This window comes from Trachemys scripta, chromosome 5 (assembly GCF_013100865.1).
Source record: "Trachemys scripta elegans isolate TJP31775 chromosome 5, CAS_Tse_1.0, whole genome shotgun sequence".
NCBI classification, from domain to species: Eukaryota; Metazoa; Chordata; order Testudines; family Emydidae; genus Trachemys; species Trachemys scripta.
In genome coordinates, this window is record NC_048302.1 from 73715089 (window position 1) to 73735509 (window position 20421).

At 40.4% G+C, this 20421-nt stretch overlaps 1 protein-coding gene and 1 non-coding gene across 3 annotated transcripts in view; both read right to left on the minus strand.

The window, feature by feature from the left end:
- Window positions 1-20421, minus strand: part of VEGFC (vascular endothelial growth factor C) — a 121531-nt gene that overhangs the window by 87139 nt on the left and 13971 nt on the right. The gene's annotated exons all lie outside the window — the stretch shown is intronic.
- On the minus strand, window positions 3867-4007 carry LOC117878644. The gene has a single exon (XR_004646045.1). It is a non-coding gene; the product is annotated as a U4 spliceosomal RNA (small nuclear RNA).

Sequence of the window (20421 nt, forward strand, 5' to 3'; positions counted from 1 at the left end):
GCATGCTTAACATTAGGCACCATTAGTGGCCTTATATTCACAGATTTGTGACTTTCATTGGCAATTGCAGGATCAGGGCATATGAGCATATTTCTTCAGTTTATCTTCTAGGTCAGGGATCGGAAACCTTTGGCACCCGGCTCACCAGGGTAAGCACCTGCGGGAAGTGGCGTTGGCCAAGGGACGTGCTGGCCACTGCTTCCCGCAGCCCCCATTGGCCTGGAGCGGCGAACCGTGATCAGTGGGAGCTGTGACTGGCCGAACCTGCGGATGCGGCAGGTAAACAAACCGACTGGGCCCACCAGGGTGCTTACCCTGGTGAGCCGCGTGCCAAAGGTTGCCGATCCCTGATCTAGGTCCTCATATGGCACCCATGATCATGGCATCTAAGTGCCTTAAGACGCCAGCTGATTTCCACATTGTGATCCTTGTCCAGGCAGCTATATTGAACTTTCCCAAAATTTACAGAATTGGTTAATTACAGAGGACAGGAAGCAACTCCATAGTTCAAGATGCATTGTGGTTTCTGTTTAAAACCAATTTTTCATATATACAGAATAGGCCAATGTACGAATTTCTGAGGTCTTGAAAATACTCTTCCTTACATGATCAAAATCATAGATTCAAACCACATATATCTATGTTCTTTCCTTTGAGTCTCTGAATCCCATTTGAGTCTATAGCTCCAAACAGCTTAAGACAAACTCCCTTTTCCTCAATTTTTCTAACTGTACATTACCAAGTATTTTTGCTCTTTTCATTTGTCAATCTATAGCTACACATTCAAACATATATTCATTTATTAACACGGTATTATACTGAAGTCATGCCCAGGCAGTCAAGTACTATTCTAAATAGACACTAATTTGTAAAGTATTTAAATTTGCTTATGCGATATTAATCCAGCTGCAGCTGGCTGGTACATATTATTAAAGAATTAGGAATAAAATTTTCAGAAGGGAAAGTCAGTGAGGATTTAGGATCCCAAGACACCTAGGCCATTCTGAAATTTTTAACCTAAATATTAATTTAAAGGTCAAAAATATCTACAAAGTGAAGACAATATTACTCTATTTTAGCCTATAAAATATATGACTATACATTAAACCATAAATGTTTTTTATGATGTCTCTATTACAATTTCATAATTCAAATATTCTGAACATAAAACATACTGTACAGTTTATATATTTTTACAAAAAAGTGTAAGGAACATTGACATCTTGTTGATTACTACTCAGGCAAATAAAAAATGTTTTTGTGAGCCAAATTTCTGTGGTCATTAACAGTGCTGCATGCAATCAAATCTGATGTTATCCAGGGCTTTGGAGCGGAACCCAGAGCTGGAGCGTGGAGCAGCTCCGGAGCTGCAGGTTTTTGCTTGGAGCTGGAGCGGAGCCGGAGCACAGCTCCAAAGCCCTACATGTAGACAATATCCCCCAGCCCTACCTGACCTTCTAGGCCTGGCAGGACAGGCCTAATCCACAGCATGCTTCCACTCTGCCCCCAAATCCTTCATAAGACCCTCTTGGTAAGTACTCTATCGTATCAGACTCTGCAAAGATTACAGAGTGGGAGTAGTCAATGAGTTGCCTTTCCTGTGGGCTGCTCCCTTCCAGACACTACAGATACTGATCAAGTCCTGGTCTGCACTAAAAGGTTAGGCCGAGCCAGTGTAGGCAGCGTTAGGTCAACGGACAACTTTTTCTGTCAACCTAGCTACCACCTCCTGGGGAGGTGGATTACCTATCCTGACCCCTCTTGTCAGTGTAGGTAGTGTCTATACTGAAGCGCTACAGTAGTGAGCTGCAGTGCTGCAGCTGTGCCGCTGTAAGCATTTCAAGTGAAGACAAACCCCAAACATTAAAGTTGCTCCAAGAAAATTAGCTCACCAGGGATCTCCTCCTCTGCAGCTGCTATTGTGGCAGGACAGAGAGTTACAGGCATCTGACGCATGGTGGAGATATCCTCAGAACCAGAAACTGGTTTAATATATACTAGCACCAGCAATTAGTTTAATATGGAAAAATCTGCCCTATTCATCCTGATGGTGGAATGCTGAGGAAAAAACCTCAATCTGCATGTTGAAACTTATGGACCTTCTTCATGCTCACGCAAGGTATTTTTGTGCAAGGGAGAATTTAGCCCTTGGGACCACATCATCCATGTAAAATGAGGACACAACATGGTTCATAGATCTGAACAGTGTTGAGGGGATTCTCAGCTATTGAATTCACTTAATTGAGAACAAGCTTAATTCAAACAGCATGAACAGAGATGAAAATAAAAAGTAACCAATAATTATTATTTTAATAATTTAATGTAGATCACATCCATTTTAGAATTCTTTTCATGCACCAATACTCTTACATAAAACAAACACTTTTTGGCCAATTACCTCCCATCCCATATGTTAAAATAATCAGCAATAATTGCTCAAAGGAAGGGTGTGTAATTGTCAGCTTATTTTTAGGTGTTTACAAACTATGCATGGATTTTGTTACAGTCATTATCCTTGTTTAATAAAAGTATGTCATTAATCAAATCACACACATGTACAGTAATACTCACTACAAAGAAAGCCAACATGAAGCTTAATAAATGATCATGAATCACTCCTGGAAGCAGTATACCTGATTAGCTAAACTGATGGTATGCTCTAGTATGGCAGTTACTAGGATCCTGTGATTTATTAACACCAAATTTTATCCCTATATAAGAGGACAAAGGGTAAAGTATAAAGGGAATGGCCCATTACACTGAAATAAGAAGTAAGTGTATATTTATATGTAAGCCTTCTTTCTTTCCCCCGCTCTCTATTTTTATCCATTGTGGCACCTTGCAGAGACCATAAACAATGATCATTCCCAAGGCAAATTTGATTTCATTTCTTTGGAGGCTACAAAGACATATTTTATTCAACACGCAACCCCTATTTTCTCAATAAATCCTATGTATACATATTAAATAGGTGAGAGAATAGAGAAAATTCTATTGGCGAGAACGCTAAAACACCCAAAGATTCCTAAACACAACATAATCTAGTAAGGGCTTGTCTGCAGAGGGAAATTTACTGGCATACTTATTTCACTATAGTTATACTAGTATAGACCAGCCATTATACTAAAAAAAAAAATCCACACATCTGAGCAGTGTAATTAAGTTAACCTAACTCCCTGTGTAGATAGCACTAGGCCATCGGAAGAATTCTTCCATCGACCTAGCTACCGTTCTTCAAGGAGGTGGATTACCTACACTGATAGGAGAATCCCTCTCATTGGCATAGGCAGCGTCTACTCTGCAGTGTTTTAAGTGTATACAATACCAAAGTCCCCAGTCTTATTCCAGAATAAGTGCCTTTTTCCAGTTTAGTTTATACCACTTTCAAAGTGACACAAGCTAAACTAGACAAAGGCACACTTATGCTGGAATAAGGGTGTCCACATGCGGAGTTATGCCAGTATAACCATGGAAGTATAATTATGTTGGTAAATTTCCATATGCAGACAGGCCCTAAGTAAAACTGGCTGAAACTCAACCAGAGAAAATGTTGCATTTGTTCTTCCCAGACACAATTATGTTGGCCCTTGTGGTTGCAATCTGGTCTTAAGCAGAGTAATCTTATCCAAAAAGTAGACTAAAAATTTCTCACAGTGTAAAACATTCAACTCTGTCACTTAATGGAGACAACCAGGATACTATCCCCTAGGAGTCTGTGCAGCCAATGTGGTGGTTCTGCTAATAGGAATGCTTTTCAGTTTCAGAATGTCCATCACAAAATTTGGATTTTTAAAGGATTTGGCATATTACTAGCTCTAGCTAAAACTAAGGGGTTTAAAATCAACTTTGGCAAGTTTTTTTTTTCCTCTCACATGAGACTGTCAAAAATTGCCAGTGTTAACTATATTTCAAATCAACACAGCAGGGTATTGGGAAAAGTTTTCAACTAGCAATAATCATGCCTTGAATTAAGCTCATTGGCTATGATACTGCCACTGCGCACAAGTTAATGATTATAAAAATATGCTAGTTTGTTATTTTTCTCTCCTTCAAAGATTCCTGCACAGCACTCAGCCATTGGCTTTAGAATTTCTGCCATAAGATCAGCCATCAAATCAACACGGTAATAAGACTTTATTTTCACATATTAAATCCCTCAACACTGTATCATAATTTATAAACTGAGAAAGGGAAATCCCCAACCAAATTATACCAGACAGTTAATGAACACACCTTACTACGCATCACCATTAAAGTCTTTTTTATAGCTCCCTTGTGAGGCAGTTAAGTTAAAAAATGTGAACAGATTTTCTAAAAGCATGATAAACCTTTGCATGAGCAACTGCTGAATGAATAGCATGAGAATTTATCAGCAATGTATGTATGGAATAAAAATTAGGAATAAAATGGCAGTTGCGCGGAATTAATTGGAGACATGATGTTCACAGAAAAAATGTTTGGATCCAAAATCCTTGTTCTATGTACAATTTACAAAACTCTAGTACAGAACATTCTAAATAGTGGCACAAATGAATACATTGCCACAAACACTGAGTTAAAACAAAAACATTTTTTTTTGTTGATCTTAAGAAATTATGGGATACTCTACCTTGCGAGAATAAGATTACCACCGTATCATGTTAATTTTATTACACACAGAGTATAGACCTTTTCAGTGTAAAAGAAACGTGACTAGTTCAAAACAAGCAAAGCCAAGCTGAAGCACCATTTGCTTCAGTATCTACTATACAGTAGTAGCTGTGCTGGATAAAAACAAAAGCAAAAGCAAAAATCAAAATGTTCAGAATCTGAACTTTTTTTTTTAACCTGGCAATTGTTTTCTGATACAGTAACTCCTCGCTTAACATTGTAGTTATGTTCCTGAAAAATGCTACTTTAAGTGAAACGATGTTAAGCGAATCCAATTTCCCCATAAGAATTAATGTAAATAGCAGGGATTAGGTTCCAGGGAATGTTTTTTTAAACAATTTTATACTGTACACAGCAATGATGATTGTGTAGAATCATAGAATATCAGGGTTGGAAGGGATCTCAGGAGGTCATCTAGTCCAACCCCCTGCTCAAAGCAGGACCAATTCCCAACTAAATCATCCCAGCCAGGGCTTTGTCAAGCCGGGCCTTAAAAACCTCCAAGGAAGGAGACTCCACCACCTCCCTAGGCATTTCAGTGCTTCACCACCCTCCTAGTGAAATAGTGTTTCCTAATATCCAACCTAGACCTCCCCCACTGCAACTTGAGACCATTGCTCCTTGTTCTGTCATCTGCCACCACTGAGAACAGCCGAGCTCCATCCTCTTTGGAACCCCCCCTTCAGGTAGTTGAAGGCTGCTATCAAATCCCCCCTCATTCTTCTCTTCTGGAGACTAAACAATCCCAGTTCCCTCAGCCTCTCCTCATAAGTCATGTGCTCCAGACCCCTAATCATTTTTGTTGCCCTCCACTGGACTCTTTCCAATTTTTCCACATCCTTCTTGTAGTGTGGGGCCCAAAACTGGACACAGTACTCCAGATGAGGCCTCACCAATGTTGAATAAAGGGGAACGATCACATTCCTCGATCTACTGGCAATGCCCCTACTTATACAGCCCAAAATGCCGTTAGCCTTCTTGGCAACAAGAGCACACTGTTGACTCATATCCAGCTTCTCGTCCACTGTGACCCTTAGGTCCTTTTCTGCAGAACTGCTACCTAGCCATTCGGTCCCTAGTCTGTAGCAGTGCATGGGAGTCTTCCGTCCTAAGTGCAGGACTCTGCACTTGTCCTTGTTGAACCTCATCAGGTTTTTTTTGGCCCAATCCTCTAATTTGTCTAGGTCCCTCTGTATACGATCCCTACCCTCTAATGTATCTACCACGCCTCCTAGTTTAGTGTCATCTGCAAACTTGCTGAGAATGCAGTCCACACCATCTTCCAGATCATTAATAAAGATATTAAACAAATAATGTAAAAGTGTAGGTTGGTTGAGGTGGTGGAGTCAGAGGGTGGAAGCAGGAGGCTCCCGGGAGCAGCTCCAAGGCAGAGGACAGGAGCAGCACACTGCAATGGAGCAGGGAACAGCTGAATTGCCTGGCAATTGATACGAGGGGGGGGGGGCTGCTGGTCCACCCTGGTTCCAAGCCCCCACCAGCTAGCTCCAACAGACTGCTCTTTCTGCAAGCAGTGGACAAAGCAGGCAGCTGCCAAACAACGTTGTAAGGGAGCATTGCACAACTTTAAACGAGTATGTTCCCTAATTGATCAGCAACGTAACAATGAAACAACGTTAACCGGGACGACTTTAAGTGAAGAGTTACCGTATGTGGCCAGAGCAGTTCAGACCTTTGGGTATGTATGTCCCTGGTTGTCATCCAGGCAGGAAGCTTCCAATCACAAAAAGTTGTTCATACCTCTTATCTCTCACTCACTCATGCTTGTTGTCTCTCCAACAGTTTACTTCCAAAGCTAAAGATCCTATCCCACTCTTCCTATGACACTAGCCACTCTACCCAAGTCATAAGCCCAATGGCTATCTGCACTGCTTTGGTTGTGTTCAAGAAACAGTTGCTACTGATCTATAGAAAAAACAGCAGAAACAAGTGCCCATCACAAAACAGAGTTTAAGAGCTAAAACACAATGTCAGATCATTATCTGTCTTGGAGATTAGTCAAAAATGTATTTTTTATTTAGATAGTTAGTCGAAATCTAAAAGATCAGTCATCAGTCTGAACACGTTTTTGGGCCCTAGTGGAAGCATCAGATCTATGAAATAGATGTTTGAGAGGCACCTGATATTTCTCCTGAGGGGAAGAAAAAAGAAGGAAGGAACAGGGGAGATGAGGAAGAAGCCTAGAGGACTTTTAGGGAATCTTCTTTGTGGGAGGACACAGAGTGCACTAAGGGGAAAAACATAAGGAGGCAATAGAAGTAATGTATCCAGACTGTAGGTGGAGAGTTTCCCCAGCAGAGGAAAAAAAGGGAGGTCAGAGACACCCTCTACCTCTACTACTACATTGTCTTCTCTTCCTCAAACTCCCCCTATAACTCCTACCTTTCCTCTTCTGTTTGTTGAGGCCATAACTATTGGGAAAGGGGAAGAGGGAGGGAACAGGACATCCAGGTAATAGAGAGGTGAAAGGATGGACATGACTATCGTCTCATCTGGTTGGTTGCTTACTGCCTAAGTCACATCCAGAAAAAAAATGCATACCTAGTGTCCGCATGGATCTGACCACAATGCAACAATACTTTTATACTTGGTTAATTAAAACACACAGGGTGAAAGTAAAGCAATGAATAGAACAAAACAAATATATGTCTCATGTATTTTACTCTTCCAATTTGCTTTTCATGTGACAAATTTAAATGATAGTCTGACAGGAATTTACATTAAACTCTCAGAAGCTACATTACAAATCTTGAAACAATTAGTTTTATTTGTTTTCTAAATGCTGAAAGTTATTTCTGAACCTGCATTATAGATAGGAACTGCAGAAAGATGCAAAAAAGAACATGAACCATTGAAACAATTTTATTAATCTTGGAAGCCACATTGGCACTAGACAAGATAAGGCATATTCAAGCTGGTAGCATCCTGCATGGCATAAATCAGGTCAGAATCTGAACAATCATCAATGAGGACATTGTTTTGGACCAGGTATGATGTATATCTTCTTGAAGATTTTATAATACTGAATATGCTGTGTGTAGACATGTGATTAAAAATGTGTAATGAACTACAGTTAAATTGTCATGAATCTTACTGGACATTTATCGCATGTTAAAACTTGTAAAGATGATGCCGTTTGTTTTAAAACTGGTTTACATTTCATAGACTACTGTGAAGACATAATTTTGACCCTTAAAGAGTCACAAAAACATTAAATATATGGGTCATAGTTCATGACTCAGAAAATAACGACTCATAAAAATATCTCATTTTGCAGAGAGGCCAGACAGAAAAAATTATCCAAAACTTGATGAGCATGAAGGCTGAATGATATCATCCTCAGATGTGCCTCTGAAAGAACAGCATTCATATGTATTCTAAGGAAGTAATAAGAGTCATCCATTCACCAAATAATGATCTCTAAGTAAACGCAGGTCTAAAGTAGTATTCCAACTTTTCAATAAAACATGGGCATTTCTTAAAGAATGAAGGATGTAATATGCTAAAATGAATGTAATTGAAAGGACTGTAATACGGTAAACAAGGTGCTGACTTAACCTAGTCATAAATGCACTTTTATATTAGGATGAATTGTGTTATATTTGGGTATTAATCCCACCATTTCACTCTGCGGTCTGTCAAACTGATCTGGTCAACTTCTCTATCAGCTAACTGCAATAATCTTGAAAGGAGATCATTTTGATAATTTCTAAATACATTTTTTGAAAAGTATAGTTCACTCAGCACATGAACATTTTTTCACCCAAATAAAGTACTTCAGGGCTTGAAACAAATACCAGATACCAACTAGCGAAGGTACTAAACCAACTCTCTAAAGGCTTATATGAAAAACAAGTATCTTCTTTCTTCCACCTGAGTTTAGGATAAGAGCAGTGACCTGATGAGAAATACACTCATTGTCATAACCCCATGTCCTCTGGTATTTCTAATAGGTTGCTTTCCTTCGTACCTGCTCCAGGACACCACCTTCTGTGCTATTACGAAGGCCAGGTCTACACTACCCCCCTAATTCGAACTAAGGTACGCAACTTCAGCTACGTGAATAACGTAGCTGAAGTTCGAAGTACCTTAGTTCGAATTAGTTCGAACTTACCTTGGTCCACACGCGGCAGGCAGGCTCCCCCGTCGACTCCGCGGTACTCCTCTCGGCGAGCTGGAGTACCGCAGTCGACGGCGAGCACTTCCGGGTTCGACTTATCGCGTCCAGACTAGACGCGATAAGTCGAACCCAGAAGTTCGATTTCCAGCTGTCGAACTAGCGGGTAAGTGTAGCCAAGGCCTAATACTGTCCAATCAATATGGGACTCTCTCTCTCCACGCCTTACCTCCTGGCTGCTGTAAGAGATAGCTTCTCTCTTCCTTCCCTTCCTAGGAATGGTCCTGCCTCCACAAATCCCTTTCTAATGGGAGCGAGGGGACTCCTCTCTCCCTCCTCCAACCCTGTTCCTCAGGGCTGGCCTTACCATGAGGCGAACTGATGTGACCACCTCAGGTGCCAGATTGTGTGTGTGCGGGGGGAGGTGCCACTAGGACCCAGAGTGTAGAAAATTGTGTCTGCTGCTGGTGCATATGTATTCTCTCTACTCTAGATACACAGAGATGGTAGAGTGCTGTGCGGGAGGAAGGAGGACACAAGATGAGAGGGAATAACAGAAAGCAGCAGGAGCTGCAGGGAGAGAGAGGAGGAGCAGCTTCTTATGTACCTCTCTAGCACCCCCAGGAGCCTGGACTGATTAACACCAGCTTCTCAGGGAGCTTCCTGTTTCATGCTGCTTCCCTGAACCCACTTGAGGAGAAGAGGCAGTAACTGAAGTAGTAGGAGCCAGTTAGGCCCTTAAGATGCTGATATCTTCCCTCACTCAGGCCCTGCTACCAGCCTCCTTATATGTCCCCTTCAATTGAGTGTTGAGAGCCACTATAGCTGGCACAGAACAGCGGTCATGAGTGAAACAAGAAAACGCTGGAGTAGCATTCAGAAAAAAGAAAGCAAGCAAAGGAAGCTTTTCTAGCTAAGCAGGAAGGAGCTCTCCTGAGATACATAGACACAAATGTTCACGGTAAGCCTTCCGGCCTCAGTGAGGACGTGAGTGGTGAGGAGATGCCTGATCTTCCAGTTAGTCAGAGTGCAGGTGACCTGGGAGCTACTGCAGCATTCATATCTCCATCTCAAATGGATGTAACCATGCACATTTCCGAAGAAAAGTTTTAGATCAGAGAAGAGTGTGGTGGAAACGCAAGAAACAGCTGCTGCTGAGTTTAGTTCCTTAAGTCTAGATGATCCAGGACTGTGGACCCACTTGAGCAGTAGCCTGAGGGATGTCCTTGTACTGCATGGGCCACAGCAAGTGAAAAAATTCATGTTCCCCAAAGACAATGAAAATAGAAGTTTCCATCCAACACATTACTGGCGTGAAATCCCCAATGGTGACAGAGAGGAGAGGCCATGGCTTATGTACTCAAAAACCAAGAATGCTGCATATTGTTTTTGTTGCAAACTCTTCCAGTCTATTGTTCCAGCCACATTGGGTTCTACAGGAACAAAGGACTGGAAAAATCTGGCATGCCATGAGAAGGTAGCAAATCACCAAAGAGCATTCCATAGATGGAAAGAGCTTGAGATGAGACTAAGATTAAAGGCCAACATAGATGATCAGCATCAAGAGAAGATTGCATCAGAGTCTCTTTACTGGCAAAATGTTCTGAAAAGACTCACTGCCATTGTGAGAATGCTTGCTACCCAAAACCTAGCACTGCGTGGCACTTCAGATCAGCTGTATGTGCCAAACAATGGAAACTTCCTTAAAATTGTGGAGCTGATGGCTGAATTTGATGCTATACTTCAGGAGCATCTAAGAAGTCACTAATCAAGAAATGTACACAAACCACTACCTTGGAAAAACAATTCAAAATGAGATCATACAGTTACTGGCAACAAAAGTCAAACAGAAGATTGTGGCAGATCTGAAGTCAGCAAGATATTACTTTGTTATTCTGGACTGCACACCTGACATCAGCCATAGGGAGCAAATGCATTTTGTAACAACAACAGAACCTAGTGAAAATGTCCCTGCAATGGTGATTGTCAGAAAGCATTTTCTAGAATTTATTGACACTGATGATACTACAGGAGCTGGTATGACAAATGTGCTTTTTAAAAAGCTGGAAAATACGGGAATTGCGATAGCCGACATGAGACGTCAGGGCCAACGTAATGGTGCCAACATGAGAGGAAAGAACAGAGGAGTGCAGACACGGATCCGAGAGTTAAACCCTCGAGTTTTTTTTGTCCCTTGCAGTTCTCATTCATTGAACTTGGTGGTCAGTGATGCAGCATAAGCTTCTAGTGAATTTTGTAATGTAATTCAAAGCATCTATGTATTTTTCTTTGCATAAACTCATTGATGGCAAATTTTGAAGCAACATCTGGGAACATCCTCTCTGACACTGAAAATACTGAGTCGAGTGGAGGCGATAAAGCCTATCAAACACCAAATTGGGAAGATAGATATGCCATAGTTGCCATTATGGAGGATAATGCTATGACAGGAACTGGGAGAACAGTGGCAGAGGGAAATGGAATCACCAGAAACATACATAACTTCAAAGTTCTGTGTGGCTTAGTGTTATGGCATGACATACTGTTTGAAATAAATGTTGTAAGCAAGAGACTCTAAGATGTTGACCTTGATATATCTGGAGCAATGGAACAACTGGACAAAGCAAAGTCATACCTACAGTCTTACTGGTCAGATGAGGGATTTCAAAATGTTCTGAAGAGTGCACAGAAGTTGGCAGAGGAACTTCACACTGAAGCTATTTTCCCACCCATTCAAGAATACAAGAGTCACCAAAGAAGACAACATTTTAATTATGAGGCACGGGATAATCCCATAAGAGACCCCACACAACAATTCAAAGTTGAATTCTTTAACCTGATGCTAGATTGTGCAATACAGTCAGTTAAAGAACGTTTCATGCAACTCAAGGAACACAGCAGTATATTTGGGATGTTGTATGATATTCCAAAACTCCTCACTATACCTGAAGAAGACCTACACCAGCAATGCAGGGCACTAGAGACAGTGTTGACACATGCGTGATATTGATGTGAGTGATTTAGGTGACGAACTGAAAGCCCTTTCAAGATACATTTCAGCAAGATCATCTTCAAAGGCTGTTCTGGAATATATGTGCACAAATAAGATGACCACACTCTTTCCAAATGCTTTTGTTGCTCTGCACATACTTCTAACACTTTCTGCAACAGTTGCCAGTGGAGAACGCAGCTTCTCCAAGCTGAAGTTAATAAAAACACATCTACGCTCCACAATGACACAGGAGAGGCTGGTTGGCCTTGCAACTATCTCAATAGAGCATGAGCTGGCCCAAACCGTGGACCTTCAGGAAGCAGTTCAAATCTTTGCAGCCAAGAAGGCATGGAAAGCAACACTTCGATTATTCAAACAGATAAAAAATGCCAGTGTTTACTATGCAGACAAGAAAAGTTACATTTTCTGCTCAGGCATTTGAAAGTTAAGTGTTACTTAAAATTTTTGAACAAGGCATTTTAAGTTGTTAGTTCTCCTTTATTGGGGTAGGTAGCAGAGCAGTACCATGAGAGGAATAGAACAGGAAGAAGGCAGAATTGAGACCTTTCAAAGTTTTGGCCCAAGTGAGGAGGTATGGGGGGCGTAATTTGAGCTCCCCGCCTCAGGTGCCAAAATGTTGTGGGCAGCCCTGCTGTTCCTGAGAGGCTGTTGTGAGGGTCAAGGAAATACTCTCTTACCATCCTACTACTCTGTTCCTGGATGCTTGGAAAAAGAAAGGTATTCGCTATTTCACTCTATCCCTTTCCCTCCTTTCACCTGTTTTTTTAGCTCCTCCTCTCTTCTGGATCATAAGTGCCTTTATTGCTGGTCAAATCAGCAGCAGAGTGAAACTGACAAGATTCTTCTTATTTGTAATAAAGACCCGATCATTTCTATGGCTGCTCATCAGAACGATACAGGCTGCTGTCGCTGGGTGGTGCATACGGAAAGCAAAGCCCTGGTCCCATCTCTCAATCCACCTCTTCCCATCCCCTTTTTGACAGCTAGCATCCAAAAAAAGTGCTAGGAAGGAGCAAGGCCTACATCCCCCAGCCACTCAGCAGTGGCCGGGGTGGGGGGGTTAGGAACTGCTTATCCCTCCCACCCCTGTACCCCGTGCCCATTCAGGGACAGCTACAACCTGGCTCTTCACGTTACTTTAAAATAAACAAAGATTTGGCTGCACAGTAACCAGATATAAACTGAGCTGCTCAAGCACAGACACAACCTTCTCATTGATAAATTAAGAAATTACCCTCCTTTCAGGAGAAAGGATTCTCTTCAGATAGCTTTTACAAAAACTCTGCTTCCATAAACTTATTTCTTCTTTAAAATGGCTCCTGTCAAAAGGATTTTCTTTCTAGGCTTGGGGTTTTGTTTCTGCATTTTTTCCAAACCATGAATATTAAAATATTAAAAGGATATATTTAATATAAAAGTAATAGGATAATACTGCAAATGAAGTACTATAGAAATAATACTGCAAATGAACATCTAAACCATGAAGCATCTGAAGAACTGCTGCCCTCTAAGATTCTTCACTGGTGGGACAGCCCTGATTCATTCCATGTCACTGGAAGCCATAGAGTGGATGACGAAAGTGAATATCGACCTTTAATGTGGCTTTTCAAGTTGCCATACAAAAGAAGACGACTGCAAATGAAAATATACAATGACTTTAAACTAATGCCTTTCTACAAACTAATGCCTTTCTACAAAGAAATCTTGTCAAGCGTGACTGTAGTTCAAAATGAGAGGTGATGTGAACAATCATGTTCAAGTTACAGTGGTATATTGGTTGAGACTGGCTCTGGTATGGAAAATTTTCCTTTTCTGGGAAATGACTGTAGGTTTTGTAGTAATTTGAAAACATCCATTCTTAGGCACAGTCGACACTACAGAGTTAGGTTGATGTAAGGCAGCTTATGTTGACCTAATTATGCCAGTGTCTACACTACAGCCTTGCTCCCACCGACATAAGTGCCTTACTACACTGACATAACTCCATCTCCACAAGAGGCATAGGACTTGTGTCAGTGTAGTTAGGGCGACACAGCATCCATGTAGACACTGCATTACTTACATCAGCTGTTGGCTGTCATTCTTGTCAATTCTGGAGCTGTGAAATTGACAAGAAAGCTTGGCTGTCACCCGGGGGCTGGGCTCCAGCTAGAGCCCGGCTGCTTCCAGGCTCCCAGCTGGGCGGTGTCCACCAGGGTTTCCATTCCCCGCTCTGAGCCAGACTGCCCCCAGGTCCCAAATACCCACGGGCCTGCTGCTCGGGCTCCCCACTCCCCGCTGGGGGCCCGGCTGCACGGAGCTGGGCTTCTGGCAGGCTGAGAGCCCGGGGATGGACAGTGATGCTCCCTGTGGGGAGTGAGAGGGGGCAGCCAGGCCTGTTCTTAAGTCAGTGGAAGCACTCCCGATGAGGACGTGCACCACCAATAGAAGAAGGGCAATGTGGGCATGAACCATCACAGTAATTACTATAATGGCTGTAAGTAGACCTAACATAGGTCGATTTATGTCTGTAGTATAGTCATGCCCTAAAGAGACAGAGATATCAATCGGACAGCATGGAACGGCTTAGCACGTTTCTTTTTTAGCTTCCTTAGGAAATTACCACTCTGTAGACTAGAATATAAATAGTGAAGCTACAAAAAATGCACAGTTCTATGAAGAAACTTAGAACTATAACTTTAAGAAGTTTGAATTTATATAGAACATTTGGGCCAACAGATACATGTTTCTATCATTGCAAAATACCTGTTACTTTGGTTTTGCTGAAATATCTCTTTTCTTATGTGTTATATCACTATAGATATGAACAATTCCAAAAAAGGTACATATTAGCAAAAAATATTCAAAGTAGTGATATCCAAATAATAAATGAGCATGCAATCAAACAGATTTCAGGTGAGTTACATGGAATAGTGGGTTAATTAACTTGCCTTTAACCTCCAGAGACCAAATGTTTTCTTAGAGTTCCAGTGAAACTTACTTCGATGGTATCCATCCTAGTTCCTAGTGGACAGCGGCCCACAACACCAAACTAACACACAGTTTTGTACAATTGGTAGCCTTTAATCAAGAGAGGCCAATGTCTAGAATAGAAGTGTGCTACAGGTCAAGGCTGTGGTGAATTTTCTGTCTGAGGAAATCTGCGCAGCATCTCCTAAATATAACTGGTTCATATACATGCTACACATTCACCAGTAGCTAATTCACAAAGATGTCAGGCTAAATTTTAAAGAATTACTAGTTAATTCTGGGTTTCAGAATGACACACCATAAAGAGGTGTGATTTAGAGCAGTGCTTCTCAAAGCTGGTCTGCTGCTTGTTCAGGGAAAGCTCCGGGCGGTCCGACCCAGTTTGTTTACCTGCCATGTCCGCAGGTTCGGCCGATCGCGGCTCCCACTGGCCGCAGTTTGCCGCTCCAGGCCAATGGGGGCTGCGAGAAGGGTGGCCAGCACATCCCTCGGCCCACTCCGCTTCCCACAGCCCCCATTGGCCTGAAGCAGCGAACCGCAGCCAGTGGGAACCGCAATTGGCCGAACCTGCGGATGTGGCAGGTAAACAAACCAGCCCGGACCGCCACGAGCTTTCCCTGAACAAGCGGCGGCCCGACTTTGAGAAGCACTGATCTAGAGCTCATGTGTACATAGTGCAAAGATCGATTTGCTTAGATCAAGTTGTAGGAGTGAAGGCTTTATAAAGAGATGTCTAAAGAATATTCCATAATTATTCCCAACCAGTTTCAGCACTAAGTAGAAGTGCACTAGGGAACTTTTAGTATGCATCAACAGGGTCTACACGGACCAATTAATGTGCAACACATTAGTGTGCTTTAGAAATCATGCCCTGAAGTGTGTAGCCAGGCTCTCAGAAAGTATTGACTACACACCTTCTGAAAAAAAGACATTAAGGTTTCTCAACATGGATGCCCAAAAATTGAGGCAAACAAAATCACTATTCACTTTAGAAAATTGAAGCATTCAATTTCTCAACTGCAAAGTATCTAAACAAAATTCTGAAAAAAAATCAAGCAAATCTATTTTACCTAAACTTGTTTTTCCCCCCAACAGAAATACTCTGTGTTCATAGTTTAGAAAAAGTTTCATATTATGGCACCCAATTCATTTTTTTTTAAAACGTGAACACTGTTAGTATCCAAAGGCTGGTCTACACACACTTAGGAAAACTAATACAAAATTAACTAAAAGGTGTGAATTTAACGTGCATTACTTAAATCATATTAAACTTCTGAAGTGAATTAAACTAAACTGAATTAAGACCACTTTAATTCTAAATAAGAGCATCCACACAGGGATTTAATGTGGCTTAATTAATCCGCTTTAAAAGTTCATTCGAATTAATCTTCCTGCATGTTCTCACATACACACAGGCCTAAGGTGACATTTCTGTAGACTATTTTCTGTAACACTCTATTACAGTCTGCATGCGCAATTTTGGATAAATACAAGAATTTCTAAAGGCTTCTTTACTGTCTATTATTTGAAAAGCAGCTATAAAAATATAAATTTCATTAACTTTCTAGATAAGTCAGAATAATGTAGTAAACAGACTTTGGGTCAACAGTTTTTAGAAAGCTATGTTCTGTTACATTTTGCACATTCCATAGAAATGTTTAAGACTGTAAACAAATGTAAGCTTTAGTGGTGGAGTTTGTTCTTCAGTCACCTATATATGCAAATACAGAACAATATACATTTAAATAATTTTCTCACGATTACAAAATCTAAAACATATAATAATGAAATGGAAAGAAAAGCTGTGCGACAAGGGCAAAATATCTGTGGAACATTTAACAACAATCCTACAGCAACTTTTATTCTAAATTTTGCAGAGAAATATCTAGAGTTCTGCAGAAGTATTTCAGTTTTCTTGCACTATGAATGGGCTAATCAAACACACACTCTCTTTCTCTTTATATATGTAAAATCACTTGAACATTATTTATCGATTAACAGATTCCAAGGCCAGAAGGGACCATTGTGATCATCTAGTCTGACCTCCTATATAACACAGGCCATTGAACTTCCCCAAAATAATTCCTAGAGCAGATCTTTTCGAAAAGCATCCAATCTTGATTTAAAAGTGGTCAGTGATGGAGAAGCCACCATGACCCTTGGTAAGTTGTTCCAATGGTTAATATTTTCCACTGTTCAAAATTTACACTTTATTTCCAGTCTGAATTTGTCTAGCTTCAACTTCCAGCCATTGGATCATGTTATACCTTTCTCTGCTACTCTGAAGAGCCCATTAAATATTTGTTTCCCATGTAAGTCCTTATAGACTGTAATCAAGTCACCCTTTAGCCTTTTCTTTTTACGCTAAATAAATTGAGCTTCTTGAGTCTATCACTATATGGCATGTTTTCTAATCTTTCAATTTTTGTGACTCTTCTCTGAACCCTCTCCAATTTATCAACATCTTTCTTGAATTTTGGACACCAGAACCAAACACAGTATTCCAGCCACTGCCATACCAATGCCAAATACAGAAGTAAAAATACCTTCTCTACTCCTACCCGAGATTCCTCTGTTTATACATCCAAGGATCATATTAGCCCTTTTGGCCACAGCATCATGCTGGGAGCGGATTATCCACCATGATCCCCACATTGTTACTGCTTTCCAGGATAGAGTCTCCCATCCTGTAAGTATTGTCTACATTCTTTGTTCCTAGATGCATATGTTTAGCTATATATCGTTTGCTTGACCCTAGTTTACCAAGCAATCCAGATTGCTCTGTATCAGTGACCTGTCTTCTTCATTATCTACCACGCTCCCAATTTTTGTGTCATTTGAAAATTTTATCAGTGATAATTTTATATTTTCTTCCAGGTCTTTAATAAAAATAGTAAATGGCATAGGGCCAAAAACCAGTCCCTGCAAGACTCCACTAGAAACACACCTATTCCATTAACAATTACATTTTGAGAACAATCAGTTAGCCAGTTTTTAAGTCATTTAATATGTTCCATATTAATTTTATATCTTTCTAGTTTTTCTATCAGAATATCATGCAGTACCAAGTGAAATGTTTTAAAGAAGTATATTACATCAACACTATTATCTTTATCAACAAAACTTGTAATCACATCAAAAAGATATATCAAGTTCATTTGACAGGATCTATTTTCTAATAATTCATGTTGATTGGGATTAATTATATTACCCTCCTTTAATTATTTAGGACTCAAATCCTGTATCAGCCATTCCATTATCTTGTTCGGGATTGACAGGTCTATAATAACCTGGATTATTCTGTTTTTACCCTTTTAAAATATTGGCATAATATTAGTGGGTTTTTATTAAATTTATGTCTTCTGGAACCTCTCCATGGTTCCAAGTCTTATTGAAAATCAACATTGACAAGCCAGTGAGCTCCTGAGAAATCTCTTTTAAAATGCCTGGATGCAAGTTAACTTTAGTAGCTGTTGTTTAAGATCCTCTTAAGATACTAGTGGAATGGAAAGAGTGTTATATGACATGACTACATCAGTGGTTCTCAAACTTTTGTACTGGTGGCCCCTTTCACACAGCAAGCCTCTGAGTGCAACCCCCCTTATAAATTAAAAAAAATATTTAACACTATTATAAATGCTGGAGGTAAAATGGGATTTGGGGTGGAGGCTGACAGTTCGCAACCCCCCACGTAATAACCTCGCAACCCCCTGTGGGGTCACAATCCTGTTTGAGAACCCCTGACTACATCATCTGTTTTTTTCCCCAAATACAGAACAGATATATTTATCGAACACATTGGCCTTTTCTGCATTGTTTTTGATAATTCATTTATATCTAGGAATGGACCAGTTAGGATTCTTTTCATTCCTAATATAGGTTAAAAAGTCTTACTGTCCTTAAGTCTGCTGGTCATAGATTTCTCTTTGTATCCTTTTGCTTCCCTTATCAGTTTTCTATAATTCCTATCTTCTGATTTATATCCGGAACTATCAACTTCCCCTTTCTTCCTTTTATTTTTATTTAAATTTAATTTTTTTTATAGCTGCCTTCACTTCCCCTCTAATCGGGTTGGCTTATTAACCAATATAGTCTCTTTCTTGATTTTGGGATTGTTGCTTTTTGAGCATCTAAGTGTTCTTAAACATTTTTCTGATTAAGTTTTTCCTCTCAGTTGTTTTGACTCGTAACTGTTTTCAGCTTTGTGAAGTTGGCCCTTTTAAAGCAGCAAGTATACATATCAATGGTCTGGACTTTATTGTGATTGCATGTTATAAATGTGATGTCATGATCACTTGTACCTTAGTTACCACTAACATTATAAACATTATAATGGTAATTATAACAATAAATCTACATTTTAAAAATATGTTGCTCTAAAGTCCTTCTGCCAATCTCCAATCAAGGATGGAATAAAAAGGATAATGTGGAACTTTTCAGAGAGAAAGAATGACCACGTATCTTGTCTTACATTTCTTCTTAATTTAAAAGACAAAACAAAAAACGAACAAAAAACCCAAATAGGATAATTCCAGTATCTTTGGGATGTGGCACCTTTGGAGTTCCTCCTTTTTAAATATCCAGGTGGGAAAGAACCCAACCCATGTCAGGACACTGGAGGACTCATTCTGAGCCTTTCGATATCATGCCCATGATTTGAGTTGCCATGATGTATGTGGTGAGTAGGCTAGAGAGGAATAAGGAATTTACCTCTAAGAAACAGGTGCTCCATGTCAATTAACAGAAATATTTTGAAGTGCCAGTTCCTTAGTCCTTTTGGGTACTCTGCTCAAAACTGGAGGCAATTTGTCTGTATCTGTTTTCAAGTTACAATATAAATATGATAGAAAAAACATTTCATAGATGCCATGTTAAATCACCAGATGAACAAGTAGAGACAGAGATAAACAAAGAAAAATAATTTTACTTACACTGTATGTAGGATCCTACCAAATTCATGGCCATGAAAAACAGGTCACGGACCATGAAATCTGGTCTTTTGTGTACTTTTACCCTACACTATACAGATTTCAGGGGGAGACCAGCATTTCTCAAATTGGGAGTCATGACCCAAAAAGGAGTTACGGGGAGTTATTTTAAGGGGGGGAGGGGCACGGTATTGTCACCCTTACATCTGCGCTGCCTTCAGAGCTGGGCGGCTGGAGAGTGGTGGCTGTTGACCAGGAACCCAGCCCTGAAGGCAGCACCCCGCCAGCAGAAGCGCAGAAGTTAGGGTAGCAATACCATACCAAGGGTAGCAGTACTGCAACCTCCCCTACAATAACTTTGTGACACCCCCGCATACACAACTCCTTCTTGGGTCAGGACCCCTACAATTACAACACCGTGAAATTTCAGATTTAAATAGCTGAAGTCATGAAATTTATCATTTTTTAAATCCTATAACTGTGAAATTGACCAGATTGGAGCGTGAATTTGGTAGGGCCCTAACAGTGTGCAAGCAAGCTGAAAAACACATCTACAAAAGAAAATGAGTAAAGAAAAAAAAAAAGACAGCAAAAACAGACAACTAATGAATTGTAAAGCAAAAGACTTGTCCTAACTTCATGGTATGGGCTACTTTCAATGCCAAGCTATTGGACTAGGTGGACACTGGTCTGATCCAATATGACAATTTCTATGATCCAAAGAT